The sequence below is a fragment of the Macaca mulatta genome, chromosome 20 (assembly GCF_049350105.2).
Source record: "Macaca mulatta isolate MMU2019108-1 chromosome 20, T2T-MMU8v2.0, whole genome shotgun sequence".
Taxonomy (NCBI): domain Eukaryota; kingdom Metazoa; phylum Chordata; class Mammalia; order Primates; family Cercopithecidae; genus Macaca; species Macaca mulatta.
The window spans coordinates 64,595,060-64,622,781 of NC_133425.1; the positions used below are offsets into that span (position 1 = coordinate 64,595,060).

Below are 27,722 nucleotides of genomic sequence, written 5' to 3' on the forward strand. Positions count from 1 at the left end.
CTTTTTTTTTTTTTTTTTTTCTGTAGAGACAGGGTCTCACTATGTTGCCCAGGCTGGTCTCCAACTCCTGGGCTCAAGCACTTCTCCCACCTCGGCCTCCCAAAGTGTTGGGATTACAGGCATGAGCCATGGTGCCTAGCCCTCTATTTCACCTCTATTAGAACCTTTGTATATATGCCTCTTAGCCTTTATTTCCTTTCTTTTAATAGACCATAAAATGAACTAAAGTATATTTTTATTTTTATTTATTTATTTTGAGACGGAGTCTTGCTTTGTCACCCAGGCTGGAGTGCAGTGGCGTGATCTCAGCTCACTGCAAGCTCCGCCTCCCGGGTTCACGCCTTTCTCCCGCCTCAGCCTCCTGAGTAGCTGGGACCACAGGCGCCCGCCACCATGCCTGGCTAATTTTTTTTTTTTTTGTATTTTTAGTAGAGATGGGGTTTCACCATGTTAGTCAGGATAGTCTTGATCTCCTGACCTCGTGATCCGCCCTTCTGGTCCTCCCAAAGTGCTGGGATTACAGGCATAAGCCACCGCGCCCAGCTAAAGTATATTTTTAAATTATCCTTTGCATTTAGAGAATATTTCATGTTCCTTGCTAATATTTATTTCTCCTCCAAAGGGATCACAAGAGAAAATGAAGTTGCCTTTTTTTTTTTTTTTTGATGCTGTGTTGCTCCTGCATCACTTCAGGATGCCTCAGATTTTTCAGATTTGCAGGTCTTGTTATTTCTTTTTTTTATTTTGATTTTTTTTTTTTTAGAGAACAGTACCCAGCCTGGTCCCAAACTCCTGGCCTCAAATGATCCTCCTGCCTTGGCCACTCGAAGTGCTGGGATTACAGGCGTGAGCCACCGCACTGGGCTGAAGTTATGTCTTATTTGTATGTGGCTCTCATTTGAATCTCGCTTGGGTCAGAAATCCTTGATGGAAAAACAATTTATGTCCACCTCTGCCCACAGTAACACCCAAATACTCTCTGAATTCTAATTTAGTTTCCTGTTTTTGTCAAGTTCTAAGTCATATAAATTCCTAGGTTATTTGGTTGCTCTTTCTAATGTTCAAAATTCTTTATCTTGAAAACACTTTTTTTTTTTTTTCTTAATCCTGGGGATGGGACATTAATGTAGTCCAGTTCAGAAACTTTTTTTTTTTTTTTTTTTTGAGACGGAGTCTCGCTCTGTCACCCAGGCTGGAGTGCATTGGCCGGATCTCAGCTCACTGCAAACTCCGCCTCCCGGGTTCACGCCATTCTCCTGCCTCAGCCTCCCGAGTAGCTGGGACTACAGGCGCCTGCCACCTCGCCCGGCTAAGTTTTTGTATTTTTAGTAGAGACGGGGTTTCACTGTGTTAGCCAGGATGGTCTCGATCTCCTGACCTCGTGATCCGCCCGTCTCGGCCTCCCAAAGTGCTGGGATTACAGGCTTGAGCCACCGCGCCCGGCCAAGTTCAGAAACATTAATTGAGTAGCTACTGAGTGGTTGGGTTCTCTGCCTGTAGCTGGAAACAGGAACATGAAAAAACAATGGTCTCTTCCTGCAAGGAGCTTATCATTTAGAAGGAGAGGTCAACTCATGTACAAATCGTATTGGTAGGAAGCCTGGCCCATGGAGGGAGAGGCCTGTATAGAGTATTGTGTGGCACAGAAGAAGTGGTCATGTCTGTCCCTTTTCTTCTCCAAACTCTGCAGTTGAGTGTGGCACAAGGCTACATCAGTTCCTTATCGTCATCACAGCACAGCAGGTCCGTTTTTGAAAAATAACTTTTGTAGGGCCGGGCGCGGTGGCTCATGCCTATAATCCCAGCACTTTGGGAGGCCAAGGTGGGAGGATCATGAGGTCAGGAGATCAAGACCATCCTGGCTAACGCGGTGAAACCCCGTCTCTACTAAAAATACAAAAAAAATTAGCCGGGCGTGATGGCGGGCGCCTTTAGTCCCAGCTACTTGGGAGGCTGAGGCAGGAGAATGGCATGAACCCGGGAGGCAGAGTGAGCCGAGATCGCACCACTGCACTCCAACCTGGGCGACAGAGCAAGACTCCATCTCAAAAAAAAAAAAAGAAAGAAAAATAGCTTTTAAATGATAGTTTTCCGAGATTTCTATTTCATAGCACAGGCTTAAATTCAGGTGAAAAGCGAGGTTGGAAGTGTGAATAATTGGATACCAGTCTGGGAATTTAGCATTCACGGATTTCAGCAGCAATAAGCAACAGTCAAGCATTAGAGCTCACATATTTTTAAAGAAGGAATTTTCATCAAAACTCAGAGGATCAAATGAAATGCTCCCTGCCGAGTCTGCCTAGGCTGGCATCAGTGTAGTTCAATTCAACAAACATATTAATATAAATGGAAATACTAATATGGCCAGAATGGAAGGTTGAAATCCAGACTAAGTAACTATTTTTCCTTTCTCGTTTCTCTTTTTCTTTCTCACATCAGTTTTGTGATGGCTATAACTTATTACTGATATAATAAGGGGAAGGGAAAAGTCTATAGATTGAACTAGACTTCCTACTTATATTAGACAGTGTGGATTTTTTTTTTCCAAGATAGGGTCTTGCTCTGTTGCCCAGGCTAGAGTGCAGTGGTGCCATCACTGGCTCACTAGAGTTTCCACCTCCTGGCCTCAAGCCATCATCCCACCTCACCCTCCCAAGTAGCTAGGACTGTAGGCATGCATCACCATGCCCAACTAATTTTTTTATTTTTTGTAGATATGGAGTCTTACTATGTTGCCCAGGCTGTTCTCAAACTCCTGAGCTCAAGTGATCTGCCTGTGTCAGCCTCTCAAAGTGTTGGGATCACAGGTGTGAACCACCATACCTGGCCCTGAGAAATATTTAAAAGTATGAACAAGAAAATAATCACCTATAATTTCACTTTGGAGTAATCACTCTTTGTTTACATTTTGATGTATTTTCTTCAAGCTTTTTTTTTTTCTCAGAATTGTAATTACACTGTATGTATATATACTGCTTTTTTTTTCTTGGTTAACATTATTTGTAAGTACTTTCCTATGTCATTAAATATTTCTTTGTTGTTGTTAATTTTTTTTAATAGAAATGGTGTCTCACTATGTTGCCCAGGCTGGACTCCAACACCTGGGCTCAAGTGATCCTCCTGCCTTAGCCTCCCAAAGGGTTAGGATTACAGGCGTGAACTACCATGCCTGGCCTATTTCTTGAAAATGTAATATTGACTGTGTTATAATCTAATTATATAACTACCTGAATTTATTATACTTTTATTTAATTATCTCTGGGAACATATTGTTTAATTAGGTTGTTTCCAGTTTCTTACTGATTATGATAAGCGTGCTGTTGATTATTCTTACATGTAATTCCTTTTGGTGACTCTTTGGTTCTTTCTTTGGGATTGGTTTCTATAAGGGAAGTTATTAGGTCAACATATACCTCTTGATATTTAGCGCCGGCTGGGTGCAGTGACTCATGCCTGTAATCCTAGCTCTTCGAGAGGCTGAGGCAGGCAGATCGCTTGAGCCCAGGAGTTCAAGACCAGCCTGGACAACATGGCGAAACTCCATCTCTACACAAAAGTACAAAAATTAGCTGGGGGCCATGGTGGCAGGCGCCTATAGTCGTAGCTACTCAGGAGGCTGAGGTGGGAAGAACACCTGAGCCCCAGAGGTCAAGGCTGAGGTGAGCCACGATTGTGCCACTGCACTCCAGCCTAGGCGACAGAGACCCTGTCTCAAAAAACAAATTTTTCAAATTTAATTTAAAAAGATATTTATTGCCAGGCGCGGTGGCTCAAGCCAGTAATCCCAGCACTTTGGGAGGTTGAGACGGATGGATCACGAGGTCAGGAAATCGAGACCATCCTGGCTAACACGGTGAAACCCCATCTCTACTAAAAAATACAAAAAAACTAGCCGGGCGAGTGAAACCCCGTCTCTACTAAAAAATACAAAAAAACTAGCCTGGCGAGGTGGCCGGCGCCTGTAGTCCCAGCTACTCGGGAGGCTGAGGCAGGAGAATGGTGTAAACCCGGGAGGCGGGGCTTGCAGTGAGCTGGGATCCGGCCACTGCGCTCCAGCCTGGGCGACAGAGCGAGACTCCATCTCAAAAAAAAAAAAAAAAGATATTTAATGCCAAGTTGTCCTCCAGAAATGTACAGTCTTTTCAGCAGTGAATTAAACTGCTAATATCTCATAGAAAAAAACTGTTTCACAGCTTCAGACTAAATGTTTTTCGGGTTTCGTTTTGTTTTGTTTCTCTTCTGACACCTTTGGTATAGACTAAATGTTTAACCCTGACCAGCCATCTCCAAAATGTGCGGCTGTGCTCCCAGAATCAAGAAACCTGTCAGAGGAGGTGGGTGGGTGGAAGCGGGGAGAGTGAGACTGAGGGATACGTGACTCAGTGTGAACCCTTTGCTTCCCTGGAAGAGCAACTCAGAGCTGGTGGTGTCATCATGACGTACAAAGAACAGTACTTCTTAATTATTTTTGGAGGCAGAATGTAGCCTTGTAATCAGCAAGCTGAGACAAGTTCCAGTTTACTCTAGGCCAGAGACTTCTAAAAGTCAGAACAAAAATAGCCAGATTCATGTTGCTCCGTCTGAAGAGTTTGCTTTTAGGAGAGATTGGGAATTAATATTTTGAATGAAGACTGAGGGGTGAGAATTAAATCTCTGATCTCTTCTGTTGTATGCCACGGTAAGTAGAGTGACCCCCAGGAATCCTGAGGCAAAGCAGCTCCTCAGATTACTCTATATTCTAGGAAAAGGGTGAGTCCTAGGCTTTATGGGGTGTTTCCGGCTGTAAAACACCCTGATTCAATGTGCTTTGTCAGCTCTTTTCCATGTCACCTGCTTGATTTTTGTGTTTTAGTTTAGCAATCACTTTACCCCTTCAGTTCATCCAAGCGATGAGTATCGGATCGCCCCAGGTCTCTAATGGTTCATGCAGCTCCAGAATGAAGCCATAATCCAATTTTAGAAAACCTATCATCTGGGCTGGGCGTAGTGACTCACGCCTGTAATCCCAGCACTTTGGGAGGCCCAGGTGGCAGATCACTTGAGGTCAGGAGTTCAAGAGCAGCCTGGCCAATATGGTGAAACCCTGTCTCTACTAGAAATACAAAAATTAGCTAGGCGTGATGGCACACACCTGTAATCCCAGCTACTCAGGAGGCTGAGACAGGAGAATTGCTTGAACCTGGGAGGCAGAGGTTGCATTGAGCCAGGATTGCGCCACTGCACTCCAGCCTGGGTATAGAGCGAGACCCCTATCATCTGTCTAGAGTGGAGAAAATTCAGCCCTAAATTCTGCTCTGACAGATACCTTCTTCCAGCCAGTTGAAGAAAACAAAGGAAAATTGAATAATTGGATTTGTCTAGCAGGCTACTGTGAGTTCCAGTTGGCTTCACCTGGTAATTAAGATAAGGGAGAAAGTTTTAAACAGCTGCATATGTTATAGGCTCGCCATGCCGCAGTTGACATCATTTATTCAACCATTCTTCTGTGGATGGGTATTCACTTTTTTCTATTTTTTTCCCCTATGATATACAGTACTGCAATATACATTCTCATCTATGTGTGCCAATAAAAAATATTTTTATATGTGTATATCTTGTATACATGTACATGTTAAAGTACTAGAACCTTTATTTCTTTTGGGTTGATATTCACCAAAGTGGAATTACTGTGTCATAGGTTATTTATATTTTAAATTGTTTTGTTTGTTGTTGTTGTTTTTTGGGGTTTTTGAGACAGTCTTGCTCTGTCGCCCAGGCTGACATGCAATGGCATGATCTTGGCTCACTGCAGCCTCTGCCTCCTGGGTTCAAGCAATTCTCATGCCACAGCCTCCCGAGTAGCTGGGACTACAGGCACGTGTCACCATTCCCAGCTAACTTTTGCATGTTTAGTAGAGACGGTGTTTTACCGTGTTGCCTAGGCTGGTCTTGAACTCCTGGGCTCAAGCAATCCGCCCACCTTGGCTGAATTATAGTGCTGGAATTAATAGGCATGAGCCACTGCACCCAGCCTTTAAATTGTTTATATACTAACAGATCTTTTCCTAAAATTTTAAGTGACATGGGGCTTTTTAAGCCATCTGCTATGTCTTTTGTCAAATAAAGAAAAATATCTTTTGAATACTGTGTTTGTAGGCCGGGCGCGGTGGCTCAAGCCTGTAATCCCAGCACTTTGGGAGGCCGAGATGGGCGGATCATGAGGTCAGGAGATCGAGACCATCCTGGCTAACAAGGTGAAACCCCATCTCTACTAAAAATACAAAAAATTAGCCAGGCGTGGTGGCAGGCGCCTGTAGTCCCAGCTACTCGGGAGGCTGAGGCAGGAGAATGGCGTGAACCCGGGAGCTGGAGCTTGCAGTGAGCTGAGATCGCGCCACTGCACTCCAGCCTGGGCCACAGAGCCAGACTCGGTCTCAGAAAAAAAAAAAAAAAGAAAAAACTGTGTTTGTTCAAAGTGAATGGATGAAGAAAGTCCTCCTTTTATATTATTTTGTTGTTTGTCTTGATAGCATTGTGGAGAAAGAATTTGTTTTTGTGGGTTTCATTTGTATTTTCCTGGTGACTTATACTGAGCATCTCTTTTGTGAAGCAACTGTTGAGATCTTTTTGCAATTTTTAGTTGGGCTAGTTATCTTCTTATTACTGAGTTGCGAGGGTTCTTTATATGTAGTGGAACCTCTCTTGACCCCACATCTCCTTCTAACTATCAGGCTAATTATCTGGTCTCCTCCAGAGTAAAATTCTTGGAAAAACTGTCTGCCTTGCTGCCTCTACTTTCTCCCTCCCCCTTTTCTTCCCGGGTCACTCTAATGGGTCTTTCATCCCCAACATTCCTTTATCTGCCTAAATATTGACAAGCCAGTGATCGGTTATTCCTCCTCATATGACTCGACTTTCCAGTAGCACTTGATGTGTTTGACCACCCCTGCTTTTTGAAACGCCTTCTTCTCCAGGCCTTCCTGACAATTGACTTGCCTATTTCTCCTGCCACCTCAGGGCTGCTTTTCCTCAGTTTTCTTTGCTGGATCCTCCCCCACTCACAGATCTCTCAAGTTTGGAGTCCCCCAGGGCTCTGCCCTTGGTCCTCTTCTCTGTTCCATGCACATAGTGCTACTCAAGACATTAACTTTTATGAAGCCCATTTTATAAGTGTTTTTAATAGAAAGTTTGTACTTTTTTTTGTCCTGAGAAATTTTTGTTTACCTAATGTAACCATTTTCTTCCTTTTTTTTTCCTAGAATGTTATCTTAGCTTTTATGTTTCAGTCTATGACCTGTTTCAATTTTTCAATTTAATTTTTGTATTTGGTAATTGGTTAGAGTTTAAGTTCTTTTTTTTATTTTTTATTTTTTTATTTTTTTTTTGAGACAGGGTCTCATTTGTTCTGTCTCCCAGGCTAAAGTACAGTGTTACGATCACAGCTCACTGCAGCCTGAAACTCCAGGGCTCAAGTGGTCCTCCCACCCCAGTCTCCCAAGTAGCTAGGACTACAGGTGTGTGCCACCACGTACAGCTAATTTGTTTTTTGGTTGAGGGGGGACAGGATGTCACTCTGTCTTCCAGGCTAGAGTGCAATGGCATGATCACAGCTCACTGCACCTTGACCTCCTAGCCTCAGGTGATCCTCCCTCCTCAATTTCCCAAGTAGCTGGCACTGCAGGTGCATGCCAACACACCTGGCTAATTTTTGTATATTTCGTGGAAATGGGGTTTCACCATGTTGCCCAGCTGGTCTTGAACTCCTGGGCACAAGTGATCTGCCCACCTTGGCCTCCCAAAGTGCTAGTATTACAGGCATGAGCTACCACACCCGGCCTGTGATTCTTAATCTCAATATTTGGCTTAATAGCTCTTCTTCTGTTTAATTTTTTAATCCTCATTCTAGGACTTTACACATATATTAGATCTTTCTTTCTTGTTCTATAAGAACAGGCTTTGTTCAATTTTTTTTCAGTCTTTTTCTCTCTCTTTTTCAGATTTAATAGTTTCAATTGATCTATCTTTAGGTACATGGACTCTTTCCTCTGTCATTGTTATTTCACTATTTAACTCATCCAGTAAATACTTTATTTTCAATATTGTATTTTTCATTTCTAGAATTTGTAGTTGATCCTTTTCTATTTTCTGTTTTTCTCTTGACATTTCCTATCTTTTTGTTCATTAGAAGTGTATTTTCCTTTATTTCATTAAGCATAGTTATAATAGCTGCTTTAAAATCCTTATCTGATAACTAAAGTATCTGGGTCATTTCAGTGTTGGCCTGTTGATTGTCTTTTTACTTGAGAATGGTTTATATTTTCACATAATTAGAAGTTTGGATTCTGTACTAGACATTATGAATATTACATTGCAGAAACTGTGGTTTCTGATATAATACCCTGAACAGGGTTAAATTTATTTTGTTTCTTTTTTTTTTTTTTTTTTTTTGTGAGATGGAGTCTTGCTCTGTCTCCCAGGCTGGAGTGCAGTGGCACGATCTTGGCTCACTGCAAGCTCTGTCTCCTGGGTTCATGCTGTTCTCCTGCCTCAGCCTCCCGAGTAGCTGGGACTATAGGCGCCCGCCACCACGCCAGGCTAATTTTTTGTATTTTTAGTAGAGATGGGGTTTCACCGTGTTAACCAGGATGGTCTCGATCTCCTGACCTCAAGATCTGCCCACCTCAGCCTCCCAAAGTCCTGGGATTACAGGCATGAGCCACCACGCCCAGCCATAAATTTTTGTTTCAACAGAAAATTAACTTAGGCTGAAATGGCAAACTTTGTCATGCCTGTGGTGGGCAGCAGCTGAAATCTCAGTTCAGCTCTTTTAGCCTTAGCTGCATGCTGCTTTGAGTCTACTGTATGCATGGTAAATTTTAGCACATTTTTCTGAGATCCAAGAGATAAAATAGGGGACTGTATTCACCCACCTGAATCTTTATCTTATTCATGATCTTCATCCTGCTTGTTTTCTGCTTTGGAGTACATAAAATTAAAAGAGATGAAATCTTATTCTCTCTCTTTTTCTCTCTTTCTCTGTGTGTGTGTGACTCTTGGTCTGTCACTCAGGCTGGAGTGCAGCAGTGCGATCACAGCTCCATGCAGCCTCAAACTCTTGGCTCAGGTGATCCTCCCACCTCAGCCTCTTGAGTAGCCGAGATCACAGGCATGCACCACCACACCTGACTTATTAGTCTGTTCTCACGCTGCTAATAAAGACATACCAGAGACTGGGTAATTTATAAAGAAAAAGAGGTTTGATGGACTTACAGTTCCACATTGCTGGGGAGGCCTCAAAATTATGGCGGAAGGCAAGGAGAGCAAAACCACATCTTATATGGTGGCAAGTAAAGACAGAATGAGAACCAAGCAAAAGGGGTTTCCCTTTATCAGATCTCATGATACTTACTACCACAAGAACAGTATAGGGGAACCACCCCCATGATTCAGTTATGTCCCACTGGCTCCCTCCCACAGCGGTTGGGAATTATGGGAGCTACAACTCAAGACAAGATTTGGTTGGGGATACAGCCAAACCATATTACCTGGCTAATTTGTTTGTATATTTCGTAGAAACAGGGTCTCACTATGTTGCTCAGGCTGATCTCAAACCCCTGGACTCAGGTGATCCTCCTGCCTCAGCCTCCCAAAGTGCTGAGATTATAGGCATGAGTCACCATGCCTGGCTACCATTCCCATTCATCATTGAACTCAGGCTAGGTTCTATGGCCTGGCTTAGTTCAGGGAGTCAAGATCATGAAAGGATACATATGCTGTGTTATTGGATTTGGAGTTTATGTTGATTTTATAAAATGGGAGCCATTGAAAGACTTTAAGGAGGAAAGAAGTAATAATAATTATATTCTGGCAAAATTACTCCGGTCATTCTGTGAAGGATGACTTAGAATGGGACAAGACTTGAAGCAGAGAGACCTATTAGGATGTTGTTGGGGCAAGAGATGATGGTAGATCTTGAACAAAGGCTTACACGTGATAAAGACAGAAAAAAGATGTCCCCAGATAGGAAAGAAAGTGTGAGAACAAAACAGAAGTGGGATATATATGGTGAGAATGAAGACCTGAGACTTAACCTGCCCCTCTGTTGAGGTTGTGTTGGTACCTTGGAAAAGAAAGGCTAGATAGGGTAAAGCCATACCACAGATAGCTCTGAGAGTTGAGCAGAGGAGTCTAGACTTGCCATGATGGCCATTTGGGAATCACTATAGATTCTTAAAGGAAACAGCATGATGATAAATGTATAGGTGTGTGATTGGCAGGGACATGAAAGATGCTGAAGAAAGGAGACCCTAGGCGGGGCACAATGGCTCACGCCTGTAATACCAGCACTTAGGGAGGCTGAGGTGGGTGGATCACTTGAGGTCAGGAGTTCGAGACCAGCCTGACCAACATGGTGAAACCCTGCCTCTACTAAAAATACAAAAAAAAAAAAAAAAAAAAAAAAAGCCGTGTGTGGTGGTGCACTCCTGTAATCCTAACTACTCGGGAGGCTGAGGTGGGAGGATTGCTTAAACCTAGGAGGCAGAGGTTGCAGTGAGCCGAAATCGCACCACTGTACACTCCAGCCTGGGAGACAGAGTGAGATTTCATCAATAAATATATAAATAAATATGCAAAAACTAGATGGGCATAGTGGCATGCATCTCTAATCTCAGCTACTCGGGAGGCTGAGGCAGAAGAATCACTTGAATCTGATTAAAGGGAGGCAGAGGTTGCAGTGAGCCAAAATTGTGCCACTGCAGTCCAGCCCGGGTGACAGAGCAAGACTCTGTCTCAAAAAATAAAAATAAAAAAGAAAGGAGAGCCTGGAGCCTGAGAGAAAGCTGGGAGGTGGTTGTGTGGTATTCCTTGACACAAAGAGATGAGGATTTTGGTTAGAGGAATGGTTAGTGAAAATGGTGAGAAAATGTGAATACTACCAGCAATTCAGAGGAATAAATGAGAGACCATCATCCTTTTTTTAAAAAAATATTTAGTGGGCCGGGCGCGGTGGCTCACGCCTGTAATCCCAGCACTTTGGGAGGCTGAGGCGGGCGGATCACAAGGTCAGGAGATCGAGACCATCCTGGCTAACACGGTGAAACCCCGTCTCTACTAAAAATACAAAAAATTAGCCGGGTGTGGTGGCGGGCGCCTGTGGTACCAGCTACACGGGAGGCTGAGGCAGGAGAATGGCGTGGGCCCGGGAGGCGGAGCTTGCAATGAGCCGAGATCACACCACTGCACTCCAGCCTGGGCGACAGAGCGAGACTCCGTCTCAAAAAAAAAAAAAAAAAAAAAAAAAAATTTAGTGAAAACGGAGTTATAATCCACCCAGCAACTATTCTCACAAAACTATTGAGAGACTCAAATAAAGTAATATATATGAAGTCTCTTATAAATATATGAGTATCATCGCAGAGATAAATTTATCACTATATTTAGTCCTCTAGTGGGGTTGCCAGATACCAAAGTAGGGAAGTGGGACCATCTACAGTGGCAGCCACTGGGCAGGTAAATAAGAATTCGACATATGGATTTAACTTTGGAATGCATTTTAGTTTTCTTTAACAGAAGTGCTATCTGTGACCCTGGAGTCATAAGTAACTGAGTTTTGATCTTGACTGTAACATTTACTAGCATGAACAAGTTATATAACTTCTTTGTTCCTTATCTGTAAAGTGGGGATAATTCTATTAAATACCTGATAGGATGGTTATGAAATTAAATAAGATAATATATGTTAAGTGTTCAGAACCAGTGTCTTTCATGGTAAGGGGTGAATAAATGTTGGTTGCTATTTTTTTATGTGTTATTTTTGAATGAGTACATCACATTGCTGCATTATCCCAAGGCAAAAGTCAACCCTAGTAAGTAGCCCTTCAGTTGAGTAAAATGTGTGATCATCCTGTTCTACTCCAGGATAAAAATCTAAGTAGATGTATTTGTTTCTGTGACAGCCCTTCATTGTTTGCTTTTCAACAGAGATGCTTTGGAAATTACTCATCTTTCCAAGTTATTATTATGTCCCTTTTCCCTCTCAAATGAAGCTTTGTATTCTATGTTAAAAAGCAGAAATCTGGCCAGGCACGGTGGCTCATACCTGTTTAATCCCAGCACGTTAGGAGGCCAAGGCAGGTGGACTACCTGAGATCAGGAGTTCAAGACCAGTTTGACCAACATGGTGAAACCCCGTCTCTACTAGAAGTACAAGAATTAGCCAGGCGTGGTGGCTTGCGCCTGTAGTCCCAGCTACTCTGGAGGCTGAGGCAGGAGAGTCGCTTGAACCCGCGAGGCAGAGGTTGCAGTGAGCTGAGATGCGTTATTGCACTCCAGCCTGGGTGACAGAGTGAGACTCTGTCTCAAAAAAAAAAAAAAAAAAAGAAAGCCGAAATCTTGTCTTTTATAATTAGATCTCTTTAAATAGATTCAAGTGGATATTGCAGTTCTTTTCTAAAAATCACCAGCTGCAGGAATCACTGGCTTAGGAGACACAAGATGCCATTGGCAAGGGGTTCTTTCTTTAAAGATAACAACATAATTATGCTTAGATGTTTCAGCATTTTATTCTGCTGTTATTTTTATTTTCAGTGTCTTCATACTTTTGTCTTCTCACTATTCTAATTCAGAATAAATTAAAGCATTCATTTGGATTCTACTTCAATATATGTATGAGAAAGAACACAGAATAATGAAGCACCTGATTTTCTCTTTGCAAGCTTTGAAATAGATTTTTGCATTCATTTTGACTTACGCGCTTGCAAGAGAGTAAACAGTGTAACTGAAATACAGTATTCCTTTTAGGAAGACAATGTTACTTAATTTTCCTCTCCCTGGCTTGATGTAGTAGGGATTGATTCATAGCACTTGAGGGATGGATGATCTGTTAATAATTTAAACATGAAGTTATAGTCTCAATCCACAGGCTTCCTGATTTGTATTTGTCAATATTATGAGGCTAACTAACTCTTGGGCATGCTTTAATGAGTTTGAACTTTTATATATCTAATTAAATTAATTAAATCACAGGAATAGTTTTAATACTTTCATGATTACAGAATTGTAAAGAGCATCTCATTCATTTAAAATATCTAGAATTTTTTTCTTCTTTCAGTTTTTAAAATAAGTTACCATAAACCTAGAATTTTTCCTTCCTGATGATTACATTTCTGGACTTTGTTATAATTTCACCCTTCAAGGAAGTTTCTGGAGGCACTTACTGTCTGGAGCACACTTTTCAGGAGAACCAATCTGTTTGTCTTGTCAGTAACACACTAGGGTAAAGTCAATTATTATAGATTTTCCTCATAGGGTAACTTTGTGTAAACTGAAAGCTTATGCACTGATTAAGCCAATCTTGGAGTTCAATGAGCTGTTCAGATGGAATGAGTAATCTAGTTAATACATAACTATAGAAGTTCTGGCATCTCCTGTTTCAAACTGTCTATGTTTCTATGTTGTTTTAGTTTGTTGAGTTGCCAAAAATCCACTAATACAAAGCATTTCCTGTACATTGTTTTACTCTGAAAGATATTTAGTTATGGTTTTTATTTGCACATCGCTCTGATTTCTGAAGAAACAGAAAGAAAACATCCTTTTGCAAGTTGAAGTGCAAAGTAGGCCTCTGTGTCTTTTTTCAGTTCCCCTCACCTCTGTTTTTCTTCTCCTCTCCCGTTTAAAACTTCCCTCTACAGGTCCTTACCCAGGTTTGACCATCTCTAGAAAGTAAACAAATTTCAGACATTGCCCTACCTTCAAGTCTTTCTCTTATTCTTTCCCAGCCTATAAGAAGCAGGTAGTAGATATACTAATATTTGCCAAGAGATGATGGTAGCCTCCTGTTGTGTAGCCATTCCTGGGATTTTTTTTTTTTTTCCCCAAAAGACTGGTTCTTCCTCTGTTACCCAGGCTGGAGTGCAGTGGCACTATCGTGGCTCACTGTAGCCTCTACCTCCTGGGCTCAAACAATCCTCCCACTAGAGCCTCCCAAGTAGCCGGGACCATAGGCACACACCACTACGTCCAGTTAATTTAAAAAAAAAAAATTGTTTTTTGTAGAGATGGGGTTTCACCATGTTGCCCACGCTAATCTCAAACTCCTGGGCTCAAGCAGTTCTCCCACCTCAGCCTCCCAAAACAGGAATAAGCCACCATACCCAGCTTATTTTGTATTTGTATTTTGTATTTTCAATAAGGAGAGTATTTAATCCAAAGGAATAAAGTTTGAATGATTAAATAGAATCCAAGGCAATACAATTTGCTAATAGAAGAAGTATTTGAAGATAAGAAGATCTCTCTGTCTCTTTAAAACATTCTCGGTAGGTTACTTACACCAACAATAGTTGCACTATCAAGTTTCTTTTTGTTTAATAACTTGTCCCACAGGGATCTTCTCATGGTCCCAATCTAAGCCTGTCAAAGTCTATTTACATATAATTTGCATCTAAATCATTCCTACTTGTGTGGTCTGTGTGTGACCGGATAGGGAAAGCTTAAGAGCCCCTGAAATCTTTGCTAACCCACTCCAACTTCAGGGTCACCTCTTGGTTACATTACCTTAAAGAGGAAATGAATGAAAAAACAAAAGCAGCAGATCAACAATTAGCCTTAGGGAGAAAAATGGGTCCTGACATGTAGACACCAGTAAGGGGAAATCTATCCAGGGACTACCCAGCATTCTTGCCCAGTTACTGTTGTGACCTGTGTGCCTGGCAAGCCCCATCAAGACCAGAAGATGGCTTTGGCTCCAACACTCTGCAGTGCTCTAATATGTGCATCCATATAGGGCTTTAACAGCTTTCACAAGGCCATTCTCAGTCATCCTTTATGGTTAGGAAATCCGAAGTGTTCCGTTCTTTCCACTTTTGAAAGTGGGAAGGAACAGGGGAATTTTTTCTCCTCTCCAGGCTAGAATGAATAGGATTCCAGCCCTTCAAGACTACTCAGTGCCAATTCTGGTGTTTGCCCATGGACTAGAACTTATTTTCATTGTACCCTGTTAATTTTTTTTTTTTTTTTTTTTTGAGACGGAGTCTCGCTTTGTGGCCGAGGCTAGAGTGCAGTGGCCGGATCTCAGCTCACTGCAAGCTCCGCCTCCTGGGTTTATGCCATTCTCCTGCCTCAGCCTCCCGAGTAGCTGGGACTACAGTTGCCCACCACCTCGCCCGGCTAGTTTTTTGTATTTTTTAGTAGAGACGGGGTTTCACCGTGTTAGCCAGGATGGTCTTGATCTCCTGACCTCGTGATCCGCCCGTCTCGGCCTTCCAAAGTGCTGGGATTACAGGCTTGAGCCACTGCGCCCGGCCTGTACCCTGTTATTTATGCACCATTTTAAGATTAAGTCACTGGCTTCTCTTCTACCCATGCCTTACGAAGTTAAACAAAGAGATGAAAAGTGCAAGGACCTTGAAATGTCAGAGATGTGGGGCAATCCGTTGGCTGCATTTAAGTCCTTTGTTTTAGGACTTAAAAGGGATGAGCCCCTTTTAAATTTTACTTTCTTTTTTTTTTTTTTTTTTTTTTTTTTAAGATGGAGTCTCGCTCTGTCACCCAGGCTGGAGTGCAGTGGCCAGATCTCAGCTCACTGCAAGCTCCGCCTCCCGGGTTTATGCCATTCTCCTGCCTCAGCCTCCCAAGTAGCTGGGACTACAGGCGCCCGCCAACTCGCCCGGCTAGTTTTTTGTATTTTTTAGTAGAGACAGGGTTTCACTGTGTTAGCCAGGATGGTCTCGATCTCCTGACCTCGTGATCCGCCCGTCTCGGCCTCCCAAAGTGCTGGGATTACAGGCTTGAGCCACCGCGCCTGGCTAAATTTTACTTTCTTATTTGTGATACAGGGTTAATAATATTTTATTCTACCTATCTCAGATTCTTGTGAGGCTCAAACAAGATAATAGACATAGAAGTATTTTGTAGATAAAGAGGCTTACAAATGCACACAGTAGTGTTTTATTCCACAGCATTTTATGTCTGTGCTGCACTGTAGCTGCATACATTATATTAACTAAGATCCCTCCTCTGTTCATAAAGGGCCATGTGGAGGAGGGAAACTGAAGTCAGAACAGAAATGATTTCCCCAGAGCTGAAGGGGAAATTCGAGGCTGAAAAGTAACTGTTGTTAATAGATCACAATTTACCTATGAATTTTTTAATGATGAATTTCATCAAAAATTAATTGCATTTAAATTATTTAATTCTTTAAATGGCTTTTGGAGAGGAAATCCTGCCTGTTAGGATCTGCCGTGTCAATCTAATTTCCTTTGGACCTTGACAGAAATTGTAAACTGTGTTGACTCTGGCTCACACGTGGTAATAAATTGTATTCATGAAATGTTACAAGAAACCGGTGATTCTTCTATTATATTTCTTAACAGTAGTGAGGTTGAGTTCTAGGCCCTGAAATGCATGAAAAAAGAGTAGATGTTAGCGAGCACAAATAAAGGGCACATGAACAGAGTCAGATCTATATTTTGTCTCCTGTTTCCTCGTTGCCTGGATCAAAAAGATGTTTCTGCTGAGGGCATGTGGCTCTCCAGGGTGTCATCCCTAGAGATCCATACACTTTAGTACCCAAATAAATGGTATCCAAGACAGGAGGAAAAGTAGTTTATCTGGATCCCTTTTTTCAGTAACTGATTTCAGGAGGTCAATTATGTATTACATCCTTTGACCATTTTATGCTTTTACCTTTTTACTCCCCAAAATATTTAATATCAAACTGAAAGTACACAGAGTACAGTCCTGGAGAAAGGAAGAGCAAACTTCAACTAGTTAGACTACAGGGGGGATTTAAACACTCTAATTGAGATCCTGGAGCCTGGAAAGAAGATTAAAATTCAAAGACACACAGAAAAAGACTCCAGTTCTTCATCTCTACTTCAACCTGGTCCATAGAGGAAATGAAATAAAGAACAGAAGAGGTTTGGATTGAGCAAAACAAAAAGGTTGGAGCACAGAGGTTTTTAACTTCTGGCCTAAGATCTTAACATCTGTGGGTTAATGTCTGTCAAATGTCATTTGATGCAGCTATACATGGAAACTATGGAATATTGGACCAAATGGCCCACTGTGTTTAAGTGTCACAGGGTGAATCCCAAAATTAGGGTTCATGGCGGCCATGAGGATTCTTGGCCTCACTCAGGAAGGAATTCAAGAGTGAGCCAACAGAATAAAGTGAGAGCAAATTTATTAAGAAAAGTAAAGGAATAAAAGGATGGCTACTCCATAGGCAGAGCAGCAGCACGGACGACTTGACTGAGTATACTTATGGTTATTTCTTGATTGTATGCTAAACAGGGATGGATTATTCATGAGTTTTCCAGGAAAGGATTGGGGAGTTCTGGAACTGAGGATTCCTTTCCTTTTCAGACCACATAGGGTAATGTCTGGACATTGCTATGGCATTTATAGACTGTCATAATACTGGTGGGAGTTTCTTTTAGCATGCTAATGCATTATAATCAGTGTATAATGAGCAGTGAGGATGACCAGAGGGTCACTTTTGTTACCATTTTGTTTTTGGTGGGTTTTAGCCGGCTTCTTTACCACATCTCATTTTATCAGTGGGGTCTTTGTGACCTGTATCTTGTGAAACCAGTCCCGCTGACCTCTTATCTCATCCTGTAACTAAGAATGCCTAACCTCCTGCGAATGCAGCCCAGCAGGTCTCGTGCTTGTCTTATGTAGCACCTATTCAAGATGGAGTCACTCTGGTTAGAACACCTCTGACATATTTCCTCCCTCCCTTTTACAAGGGCACCCTTAATCCTAAGAGTTGTAAAGGGATGAAGATCCATCTTCTGTAACTTCTTCAGGCTGAATGGGGGCAATGATATTCTTACCTAATTACTAGGGTCTCTTGTATTCAAGGTAGAGAGGAGCTCAATGAGAAGGTGTTGGTATGGTGAGGGCCATTCATAACTGAGTCTCAACAGAAGGTATAATCTGGAAGATTCATAAGTGTTCAATTTAAGAAAATGTTGAGTAGGCTTATCCTGCATTCCTACACAAAGAGTACAATGACAATATATTCCACAGCAGTAAAGCAAAATAAGTGAAATTATCTCAAGTAAACTAAATAAGAAGGCTTTTCATGAACTGAGCAATTGTAACCAAGCTGATGTGAGGTCATGCCCAGAACTAGAATACTCATCCAGATTTTCACATTACCCATCCCTATTGTTTCTTCTGAGCAGCCGCCAGAGATCACTGGTTGGTTCACAGGAGTAAGCAGGATCCGTCTATATTGCAGGAAAAATTCAAAAACAATGGATGTGATTAGAACCTAATAACAGGTATACCATAGTTTTTGAATCATAATTTTTCTCTCTCCAGTCTCTCATTTTTACTAAAGACAAATCATGGTAGAACCGTTTGTTTGCAAAATAAGTTTTTGTCTTATTAAACTTGGCCTGATCATGTATATAAAAGTGCTGCAAGAATAATTATTTGCCATAGAAACTCCTTTTTAAATTGTCTTTGATGAAACATTGTTCCATAGAAATCCCAGACTTTATTGATTAATTGAGACACGTCTCACTCTGTCACCCACGCTGGAGTGCAGTGGCACAATCTTGGCTCACTGCAGCCGCAACATCCCAGGTTCAGGCCCTTCTCCCACCTCAGCCTCTTAGTAGCTGGGACTACAGGTGTGCACCACCACGGCTGGCTAATTTTTGTATTTTTTAGTAAAGACAGTGTTTTGCCATGTTGCCCAGACTGATCTTGAACTCTTGAGCTCAGGTGATCCTCCCACCTCGGCCTCCCAATATGCTAGGATTACAGGCATGAGCTACCATGCCCAGCCTTCTCAGACTTGTATGAGCCTTGAATCCAGCCACAAATTCATCTGTGCCTGCAAATACTTGTATGAGTTGGGTGAATTCCTCTTTTCTTGAGATCCCAAGATAACCTGTATCTCCTGGGCCTGTCAGAAAGCAACATTTTTTTTTTTTTTTTTTTTTTTTTGAGACGGAGTCTCGCTGTGTCTCCCAGGCTGGAGTGCAGTGGCGTGATCTCGGCTCACTGCAAGCTCCGCCTCCCGGGTTCACGCCATTCTCCCGCCTCAGCCTCCCAAGTAGCTGAGACTACAGGCGCCCGCCACCACGCCCGGCTAGTTTTTTTTTGTATTTTTAGTAGAGACGGGGTTTCACCATGTTAGCCAGGATAGTCTTGATCTCCTGACCTCGTGATCCACCCGCCTCGGCCTCCCAAAGTGCTGGGATTACAGGCTTGAGCCACCGCGCCCAGCCTAGAAAGCAACATTTTTTACTTACTGCAGGTCAGGAACTCTGTACAGGGACTGTGTAGATAAGATATGAGGCCAGTTTTCCTAAGGGGCTTTTATTGGCTCTATGAGTCAACTTTGGTCCCTTAAAACAGTCTGTTTATATTTGAAAGCATGCCGTTCCAGTCAAAACCTTGGTAAAATAACCAGTGTCTCTAGTTGTGTCCTATTACAAAAGAAAACAGGTTCTTATTACATTTATGCAAATAATGGCATTGCCATAAATTAACAATACTCACAAATAGTTTCCAAATTCTGGAGAAATCAGATAGAGAAAAAGAAACATGCTCCATATTTTGTTTTTGGACAAAAACTTTGTTTTATACTCCTTATAGGGGTATACTTTACTCAATTTTTGAAAGCTGTAAATAGCTCAAAAGTTTTTTTGAGTCTGAAAAACCAAACAGAAAGAATCAGCAGTGTTTTAAGCAAAAAATCATAAAAAGATTATTTTAGTATTTTATTATTTCAATCAATGCAATTAATTCCTGTTTTGCTTGATATCTATAAACACATTAGCTTTCCAAGAGAGTCTTGAAAGTTTTTGCCGGGCGCGGTGGCTCAAGCCTGTAATCCCAGCACTTTGGGAGGCCGAGACGGGCGGATCACGAGGTCAGGAGATCAAGACCATCCTGGCTAACACGGTGAAACCCCGTCTCTACTAAAAAATACAAAAAACTAGCCGGGCGAAGTGGCGGGTGCCTGTAGTCCCAGCTACTCGGGAGGCTGAGGCAGGAGAATGGCGTGAACCCGAGAGGAGGAGGAGCTTGCAGTGAGCTGAGATCCGGCCACTGTACTCCAGCCTGGGTGACAGAGCAAGACTCCGTCTCAAAAAAAAAAAAAAAAAAAAAAAAAAAAGAAAGTTTTTTTCTCTGTTTTAGTGGCACACTTTCCAAAGCTATCAGAGATGTGTATTGAAGAGTGCTTGTCAGAGTCCTATACCTGATTACAAACCATCTTTTGTAGAGGATCAAAACAAGACACTTATCTGTGGATGACAAAAAGTCTTAGGGCAACCACAGCCGAAGATGCGATTAGCAAGGAAATGTGGGTACCTCTGTGGCAGAAAATAATTTAGCATAACAATTATAATTATTACTGATAATGTACACTAAGTCATAATCAGAATTATAGGAGTTTCACATAATTTTGGAACACATACCAGTAACACATTTATACAAATACAGCCCAAAGAAAGTCAAATACCATTGTATATTTAACAGTGCTTCCTGTATGCTTTTAATATACCAAATATGTCATTTTTAGACTTTAGGGGACCTAATATCTAAAAGTAATAATTGAGTCAGAAAAAAACTTTAGAATTTGAGTTTGGAAACTTGTCAAGTGTCAAAGGCTTAAAACACTTGATATTATAAAATAGAATCACAGGTCGTTTATTTAGCTAAAATAACTCAAAGATTTCAAAAAGACAAAAACTTTTACTCATTGATGAAGGGAAGACTTAGCTTTCCAGACAAGATCCAGTAAAAACAGCATGAGGTCAACTGAATCTCTTTTCTCTCCTCTTTTTTTCCTATAGTTTATTTTAAAGGTAAACAAAAATCTCTCTCTTTTTTTGTTTTTTTCTTTTTTTTTTTTTTTTTGAGACAGGCTCTCACTCTGTTGCCCAGGCTGGAGTGCAGTGGCACAATCTTAGCTCACTGCAACCTCTGCCTCCCACGTTCAGGCAATACTCCTGCCTTAGCCTCCTGAGTAGCTGGGATTACAAGTGCATGCCACCACACCTGGCTAATTTTTTGTATTTTTAGTAGAGATGGGACTTCACCATGTGGCCAGGCTGGTCTTGAAATCCTGACCTCAAGTAATCTGCCCACTTTTGCCTCCCAAAGTGCTGGGATTACAGGCATGAGCCACCAAGCCTGACCAATATTCTTTTAATTTTAGTCAACTTGCTTCCACACAGTTCTTTACAAGGTTAAATTTTCACAAACCTTCTACAACTTGTTTAAGCCTTTAGTTTTATCCTATCTTTTTAAATTTAAAATGATTCTTACACCCCCTAAATTAGACAAAATTACTTTATTTTTTTAAGGAAAAAAACACATTCTCATGCCTTTTTACCAAAAACATGTAATTTTAATTTCTTTAGTGTAAGAAATTTTAATTACATACCAGGTGCAGAGCCTAGGATGCAGGACAGAACTGCCTATAACGTCTGACTCTTGCCAGCACAGTTAGGGGGAAATGGCTCACCCTCTATGTTCCCAGGCCTTATCCTGAATTAAATGGCTCTAACGCAGGTAAGTTGAACAATTACCAAAAGTCATAGAAACAGTTTATGACCTTAAAGCGTTTAGCAAACCTGATATCTGACCTGCATGATTTAGACCAAATGTCCAAATTTTGAAGACATTTTTATTTTATTTTACCAGTAATCTTTAAACTTTCTTTATTTTTAAAAGACTATTAGTTATACGTACTAAAAGGCACTAAAGTTTTTATTTTTCTAGCAAAGTATTTAAGTCTTATTTTTCTTTGTGCCTATTATTTAGAGCTCTTTTATTAAACATTATACATACAACACATATAAATACACAGACAGAAGATCCAGTAGTTGTAAGATTTCTCATTTGCCAGTTTTTAAGTTTCTCATTAAAGCCTGCAGTTTCTAGGGCCAAATCAGTAGGCACAGCTAGAAAACAAAACAGATCTCCAAAAATCAAGGATCCCATTTTTACACTAGATTCTGGATTCCTAAAAAGAAAGGAAGACCATGGGAACAGACAATGCAATGCTTTTACCTTGCATTTCACTGCAAAGACGTTCCCCCAAGGCTGGTGGCCAATCCAAAGCCAATCTGCCCATTCCCCATTTCATACGTTTTAGGTACCCAAGAGCATGCTTTTTTCATTTAAATATGAGAAGAAAGAAGTATTGGCCTTTAGTAATAACTGCTCACTGTAAGCAACTGCCATCAGCTATTCCTAAAAGTATATGTCCTACCTAGCTGTTGTACCATGGCTAAAAGTTCTCTCATAATGCAAAATAATTTCTGATACCCCCAAAAGTAAAAAAAAGATCAAGTAACATGATGCAAAGCAGAGCAGAGTGTTAGATTTTGAAAGGGACCTGTCTACTTACAGTTTTTGGAGTTCCATGAGGAAAACAGCTTTTTCTTCCAAAACAGGATCTGTGACATCTTCTATTTTTCTCCCAAGGAGTCCCAGGCTGTCAGAAATTACCATAGGTCCTCTCATGTGGGCATCAAGGGTAGCAAGAAAAAAGACTGGAGAAATAATTCAGTTGACTGAGAAGAAAAACAAACCAAAAAAATAAGATCGAAGAAAAGGCATAAAACCCTTTAATTTTTATACATATAAAACTTGGGTGATATGGTTTGGCTCTGTGCCCCTACCCAAACCTCATCTTGAATTGTAATCCCCATAATCCCCATGTATCAAGGAAGGGACCAGGTAGGTGACTGGATCATAGGGATGTTTTCCCCCATGCTGTTGTCAGGATAGTGAGTGAGTTCTCATAAGATCTGATGATTTTATAAGACAGTTTTCCCTGGTCTTGCTTGCTCGGTCTTGCCTGCTGCCATGTAAGACATGCCTCTTCCCCTTCCACCATGATTGTAAGTTTCTTGGGGCCTCCCCAGCCGTGCAGAGTTGTGAGTCAAACCTCTTTTCCTTATAAATTACCCAGTCTTGGCTGTATAAAATGGACTAATACATTGGGTATCTGTTTTTAATTAAGCTGACTTTTAACAATAGAGCACTTTTTAAAAAAGTCCTTTTGGGTCAGGTGCGGTGGCTCACACCTGTAATCCCAGCACTTTGGGAGGCTGAGGCAAGCAGATCACCTGAGGTCAGGGGTTTGATACCAGTCTGGCCAACATGGTGAAACCCTTTCTCTACGAAAAATACAAAAATTAGCTGGGTCTGGTGACACACACCTGTAGTCCCAGCTACTCGGGAGGCTGAGGCACCAGAATCGCTTGAACCCGGGAGGTAGAGGTTGCAGTGAGTTGAGATGGCACCACTGCACTCCAGTCTGGGTGACAGAGCAAGACTCCATCTCAAAAAAAAAAAAAAATCTTTCTAAATCTTTTATCATTAGACTTTAGCCAGGACAAGCAGCCAACACCTCTGGCTTTTAAGCCCTTTTTTTCCCCCCTCAAAGGTATTCTTCCAAGTAAAACAAAAAAGCCTTAATGAAGGTTATGATTTAACCATGGACGTACGAGGTGTCTCCAAAGAGATGGCAAGCAGTTTTTATAAGATCTAGAATCACGCCTAAGGTAGCTCAGAGAAAAGAAAATTCAAGTCAGGAAATCAGCAGCTGTCCATAGAGGGAAAAAGAATAAATAAATGGCGAAAGTCCCACAAGTATCAAATCAAAAGGAACTCATTCCCTAAGCCAGGAGTTTAATCCAGGCCACCATCACAAAAGAGCAAAGCCTTTGCTACTGAGCTACAGCAGAAGGTAAGCACCATATTGTTTTCCCCAGGAGTCTAGAGCAGCCATTTTTGAGCTTGTGAAGAACATACCTTTTCAAGGGAAAAGAAAACAGATTTTACTGTAATTCTAGCACTTTGGGAGGCTGAGGTGGGCGGATCACAAGGTCAGGAGATTGAGACCATCCTGGCTAACACAGTGAAACCCCATCTCTACTAAAAATACAAAAAATTAGCCAGGCGCAGTGGCGGGCGCCTGTAGTCCCAGCTACTCAGGAGGCTGAGGCAGGAGAATGGCGTGAACCCGGGGGGCAGAGCTTGCAGTGAGCCAAGATCATGCCACTGCACTCCAGCCTGGGCGACAGAGCGAGACTCTGTCTCAAAAAAAAAAGAAAACAGATTTTAGAATTAAAAGTCAGTATTTCTTTCAGTCTTACTGAAAGCAAACCAATACTTTAAAAAACATGTTTTAATATAGGGGACCAAAATTTAGATAGACTATTATAAATAAATTTTCTTTCATTGTGGTTTCTTTAATTATATTAAAAAGTTTAGGCCGGGCATGGTGGCTCATGCCTGTAATCCCAGCACTTTGGGAGGCATAGGCGGATGGATCACAAGGTCGGGAGTTTGAGACCAACCTGGTCAATGTGGTGAAACCCCATCTCTACTAAAAATACAAAAATTAGCCTGGTGTGGTGATGTGCGCCTGTAGTTCCAGCTACTCAGGAGGCTGAGACAGGAGAATGGTGTGAACCCAGGAGGCGGTGCTTGCAGTGAGCGGAGATCACGCCACTGCACTCCAGCCTGGGCAACACAGCAAGACTCTGTCTCCAAAAAAAAAAAAAAAAAGTTTAATAAGTTATCTTTTATGAACTTTATCACGACTTACGTAGACCATCTATGACATGCTTGGACCTTTTGACTTGTGGTATACTTTCTTCTTTCCTAAATAATCAGTCATTCTACTTTAGAACAAGAATTTACCATACAAGATCCTTTCTCACATAAAATTTCTTTTGTTTATAGCCTTCCTTACCAAAAATACATCTTCATATCCATAACTTTCTACTCATCTCTCTCCCCTACTTACTGTTTTTTTTTTCTTTCTACCTTGTTTCTATTTTCTTCCTAAATCCACATGTTAAACCCCACTTTAAATAACATCTGAATTGGCAAAAAAAAAATTTTTTTCAATAACACTATATCTTCTTTGGCACATTTTACATACAGAATTATATATGAATTTTTAGTAATCCTAAATTTTAATGAGTTTAAATTAAAAGAACTTGAAAAATGCTTGGACTTACTTAATTTATGAGTGCTCTTTTATTTATAAGTCAATTTGTTACCCTGTAGACAATATATAACATAATGTGAATACACATAAACACACATGTATGTATGCACACACACAAAGATCCAATAGCTTTTATCTTGAAGCTCTAGTCATGAGATAGTAATACAGACTCACTGTTTCGTAAAAGACAGCTAGATCCGGCCGGGCGCGGTGGCTCACGCCTGTAATCCCAGCACTTTGGGAGGCCGAGGCAGGCGGATCACAAGGTCAGGAGATCGAGACCACGGTGAAACCCCGTCTCTACTAAAAATACAAAAAATTAGCTGGGCGCGGTTGTGGGCGCCTGTAGTCCCAGCTACTCGGGAGGCTGAGGCAGGAGAATGGCGTTAACCCGGGAGGCGGAGCTTGCAGTGAGCCGAGATCGCGCCACTGCACTCCAGCCTGGGCGACAGAGCGAGACTCCGTCTCAAAAAAAAAAAAAAAAAAAGACAGCTAGATCCAAATTATTTCTTTTTTTTTTTTTTTTGAGATGGAGTCTCACTCTGTCACGCAGGTTGGAGTGCAATGGTGCGATCTTGGCTCACTGCAACCTCCGCCTCCCAGGTTCCAGCAATTCTCCTGCCTCAGCCTCCTGATTAGCTGGGATTATAGACACTTGCCACCACGCCCGGCTAATTTTTGTATTTTTAGTAGAGATGGGGTTTCACCATGTTGGTCAGGCTGGTCTCAAACTCCTGACCTCATGATCTGCCTGCCTCGGTCTCCCAGAGTGCTAGGATTACAGGCAAGAGCCACCATGCCCAGCCCCAAATTATTTCTCTGACAAAATCGGGACTTGTCCAAATGGCTAAACTTTGTTTGCTAATTTGAATTTGCTGTAGTTGCTTAAAGGGCACCTTAGCAGCAAGTCCTTCAGGACTGTTGTCCCCATGTCCAACAAGGATCTTTACTAGACATAGAACTTTTTCAATCTATCTTTCTATCCAGTTATCTACCCCTGCAAATTCTCACCTCCTGCATCAAATCATTAAATGAAGTGACAATAAGACAAGAAAATGCTGTTACAGAAAACAATAACTTTAGAATAGAAAACAAGAAAAAGTAAGACCAGGATTCCCCTAGGGTGAGACTCTAACCCACAATTCTAGAGGGAATGCCAATTCTGAACACTGCAGAGCATCTGGCATGGATGACAAACATACTAAATGCTGAAAACCCCAGAACACCTCAGGAGTGTCCAACAGTGAACCCCAAAGGCATGAGACCTAACACAGTTGGGGGCCACAATATAACATGACTCTGGCATCCCAGGATCAACACAGTGGGGGACCACTCACAACCAAGTATCTTGCTTTAAACAACTGCCCAACTATCCAAAGCAAAACTACAGAGAAGGGGTGACAGGGTGGGCTACTAAGGAAGTGACTGGCCAGGTGTGCTCCCATCTGGGGCACCCAGACAATGGGAGGCTGCAGTCAGGCTCCTAAGCCAGAGGTCTCATGGCCACTTTCCCATCTACTCAAAATAAAGGACAGAGAATCCAGGCCGGGCACGGTGGCTCAAGCCTGTAATCCCAGCACTTTGGGAGGCCGAGATGGGCGGATCACGAGGTCAGGAGATCAAGACCATCCTGGCTAACACGGTGAAACCCTGTCTCTACTAAAAAATACAAAAAACTAGCCGGGCGAGGTGGTGGGCACCCGTAGTCCCAGCTAATGTAGTCCCAGCGACTCGGGAGGCTGAGGCAGGAGGCAGGAGAATGGTGTAAACCCGGGAGGCAGAGCTTGCAGTGAGCTGAGATCCAGCCACTGCACTCCAGCTTGGGCGACAGAGCGAGACTCCGTCTCAAAAAAAAAAAAAGGACAGAGAATCCAAAATCGAAATTGAATAAAAGGTAGCAGCCAGGCACGGTGGCTCACACCTGTAATCCCAGGAGGCCAATCCCAGGAAGCCAAGGCAGGTGTATCACCTGAAGTCAGGAGTTTGAGACCAGCATGGCCAACATGGTAAAACCCCCATCTCTACTAAAAATACCAAAAATTAGCCAGGCACCTGTAATCTCAGCTACTCAGGAGGCTGAGGCAGGAGAATCACTTGAACCCAGGAAGCAGAGGTTGCAGTTAGCCGAGACCGTGCCATTGTACTCCAGCCTGGGCAACAACAATGAAACTTTGTCCCCCCCCCAAAAAAGGTAGCAAGTTGAATCCTCATTTTACCCAGCCCCTGGAGCTGCTCTGATTTGAATGCCTTTGATATAAGGAGCTCCAAGAGTCTGAATCTGGAGTGTTTTTCTTGCCTTGGTTAAGAAACTTTTAAATAATACTAATATTTTTTCAAAAACAGAAACAACGAAAATTTAGAAGGCTTTTACAAATGTTACTCATTAAATGGCCGGCTCTGAAGCAGTAAAGACTGAAATTATATTGTCACCATCGTTTACTGACAAATAAGGAAAGGAAGAGCTGGCAGAAGCGATGCCAGTCAGAAAGCAGTGGGAAAGCCCTGGGTTCTGCTTGGCTGGTGGTGGAGGCAGGACTCGGTTCCTATAGTGGGCGGATTACCAAAGAATCCAGATCTCCTGCCTCCTCTGTTTGAGGGCAGCGATGATTGTGAATTGTCTGTGAGATTAGTCCCAAGCCTTTGGTCTCTGAGTTTTTGGGAGGCAGGGATGTGTTTCATATTAGATTGTGCTTACACACATAGACTGCTTCTTTTCTAGTATGTGAATATTTTTATATGT

At 41.9% G+C, this 27,722-nt stretch overlaps 1 protein-coding gene and 2 long non-coding RNA genes across 4 annotated transcripts in view; 2 read left to right on the forward strand and 1 right to left on the reverse strand.

Moving 5' to 3' along the window:
- LOC144337678 (uncharacterized) lies at window positions 1–27,172 on the forward strand. The gene is made up of 3 exons (XR_013411092.1): window positions 1–365; window positions 15,613–18,384; window positions 27,132–27,172. It is a non-coding gene; the product is annotated as an uncharacterized LOC144337678 (long non-coding RNA).
- The window catches only part of TANGO6 (transport and golgi organization 6 homolog), a 255,119-nt gene that overhangs the window by 150,432 nt on the left and 76,965 nt on the right, over window positions 1–27,722 (forward strand). The gene's annotated exons all lie outside the window — the stretch shown is intronic.
- The window catches only part of LOC144337681 (uncharacterized), a 32,810-nt gene continuing 9,151 nt past the window's right edge, over window positions 4,064–27,722 (reverse strand). The window contains exon 2 of the long non-coding RNA XR_013411095.1: window positions 4,064–5,217. This is a non-coding gene — a long non-coding RNA (uncharacterized LOC144337681). The remainder of the gene's footprint in view (window positions 5,218–27,722) is intronic.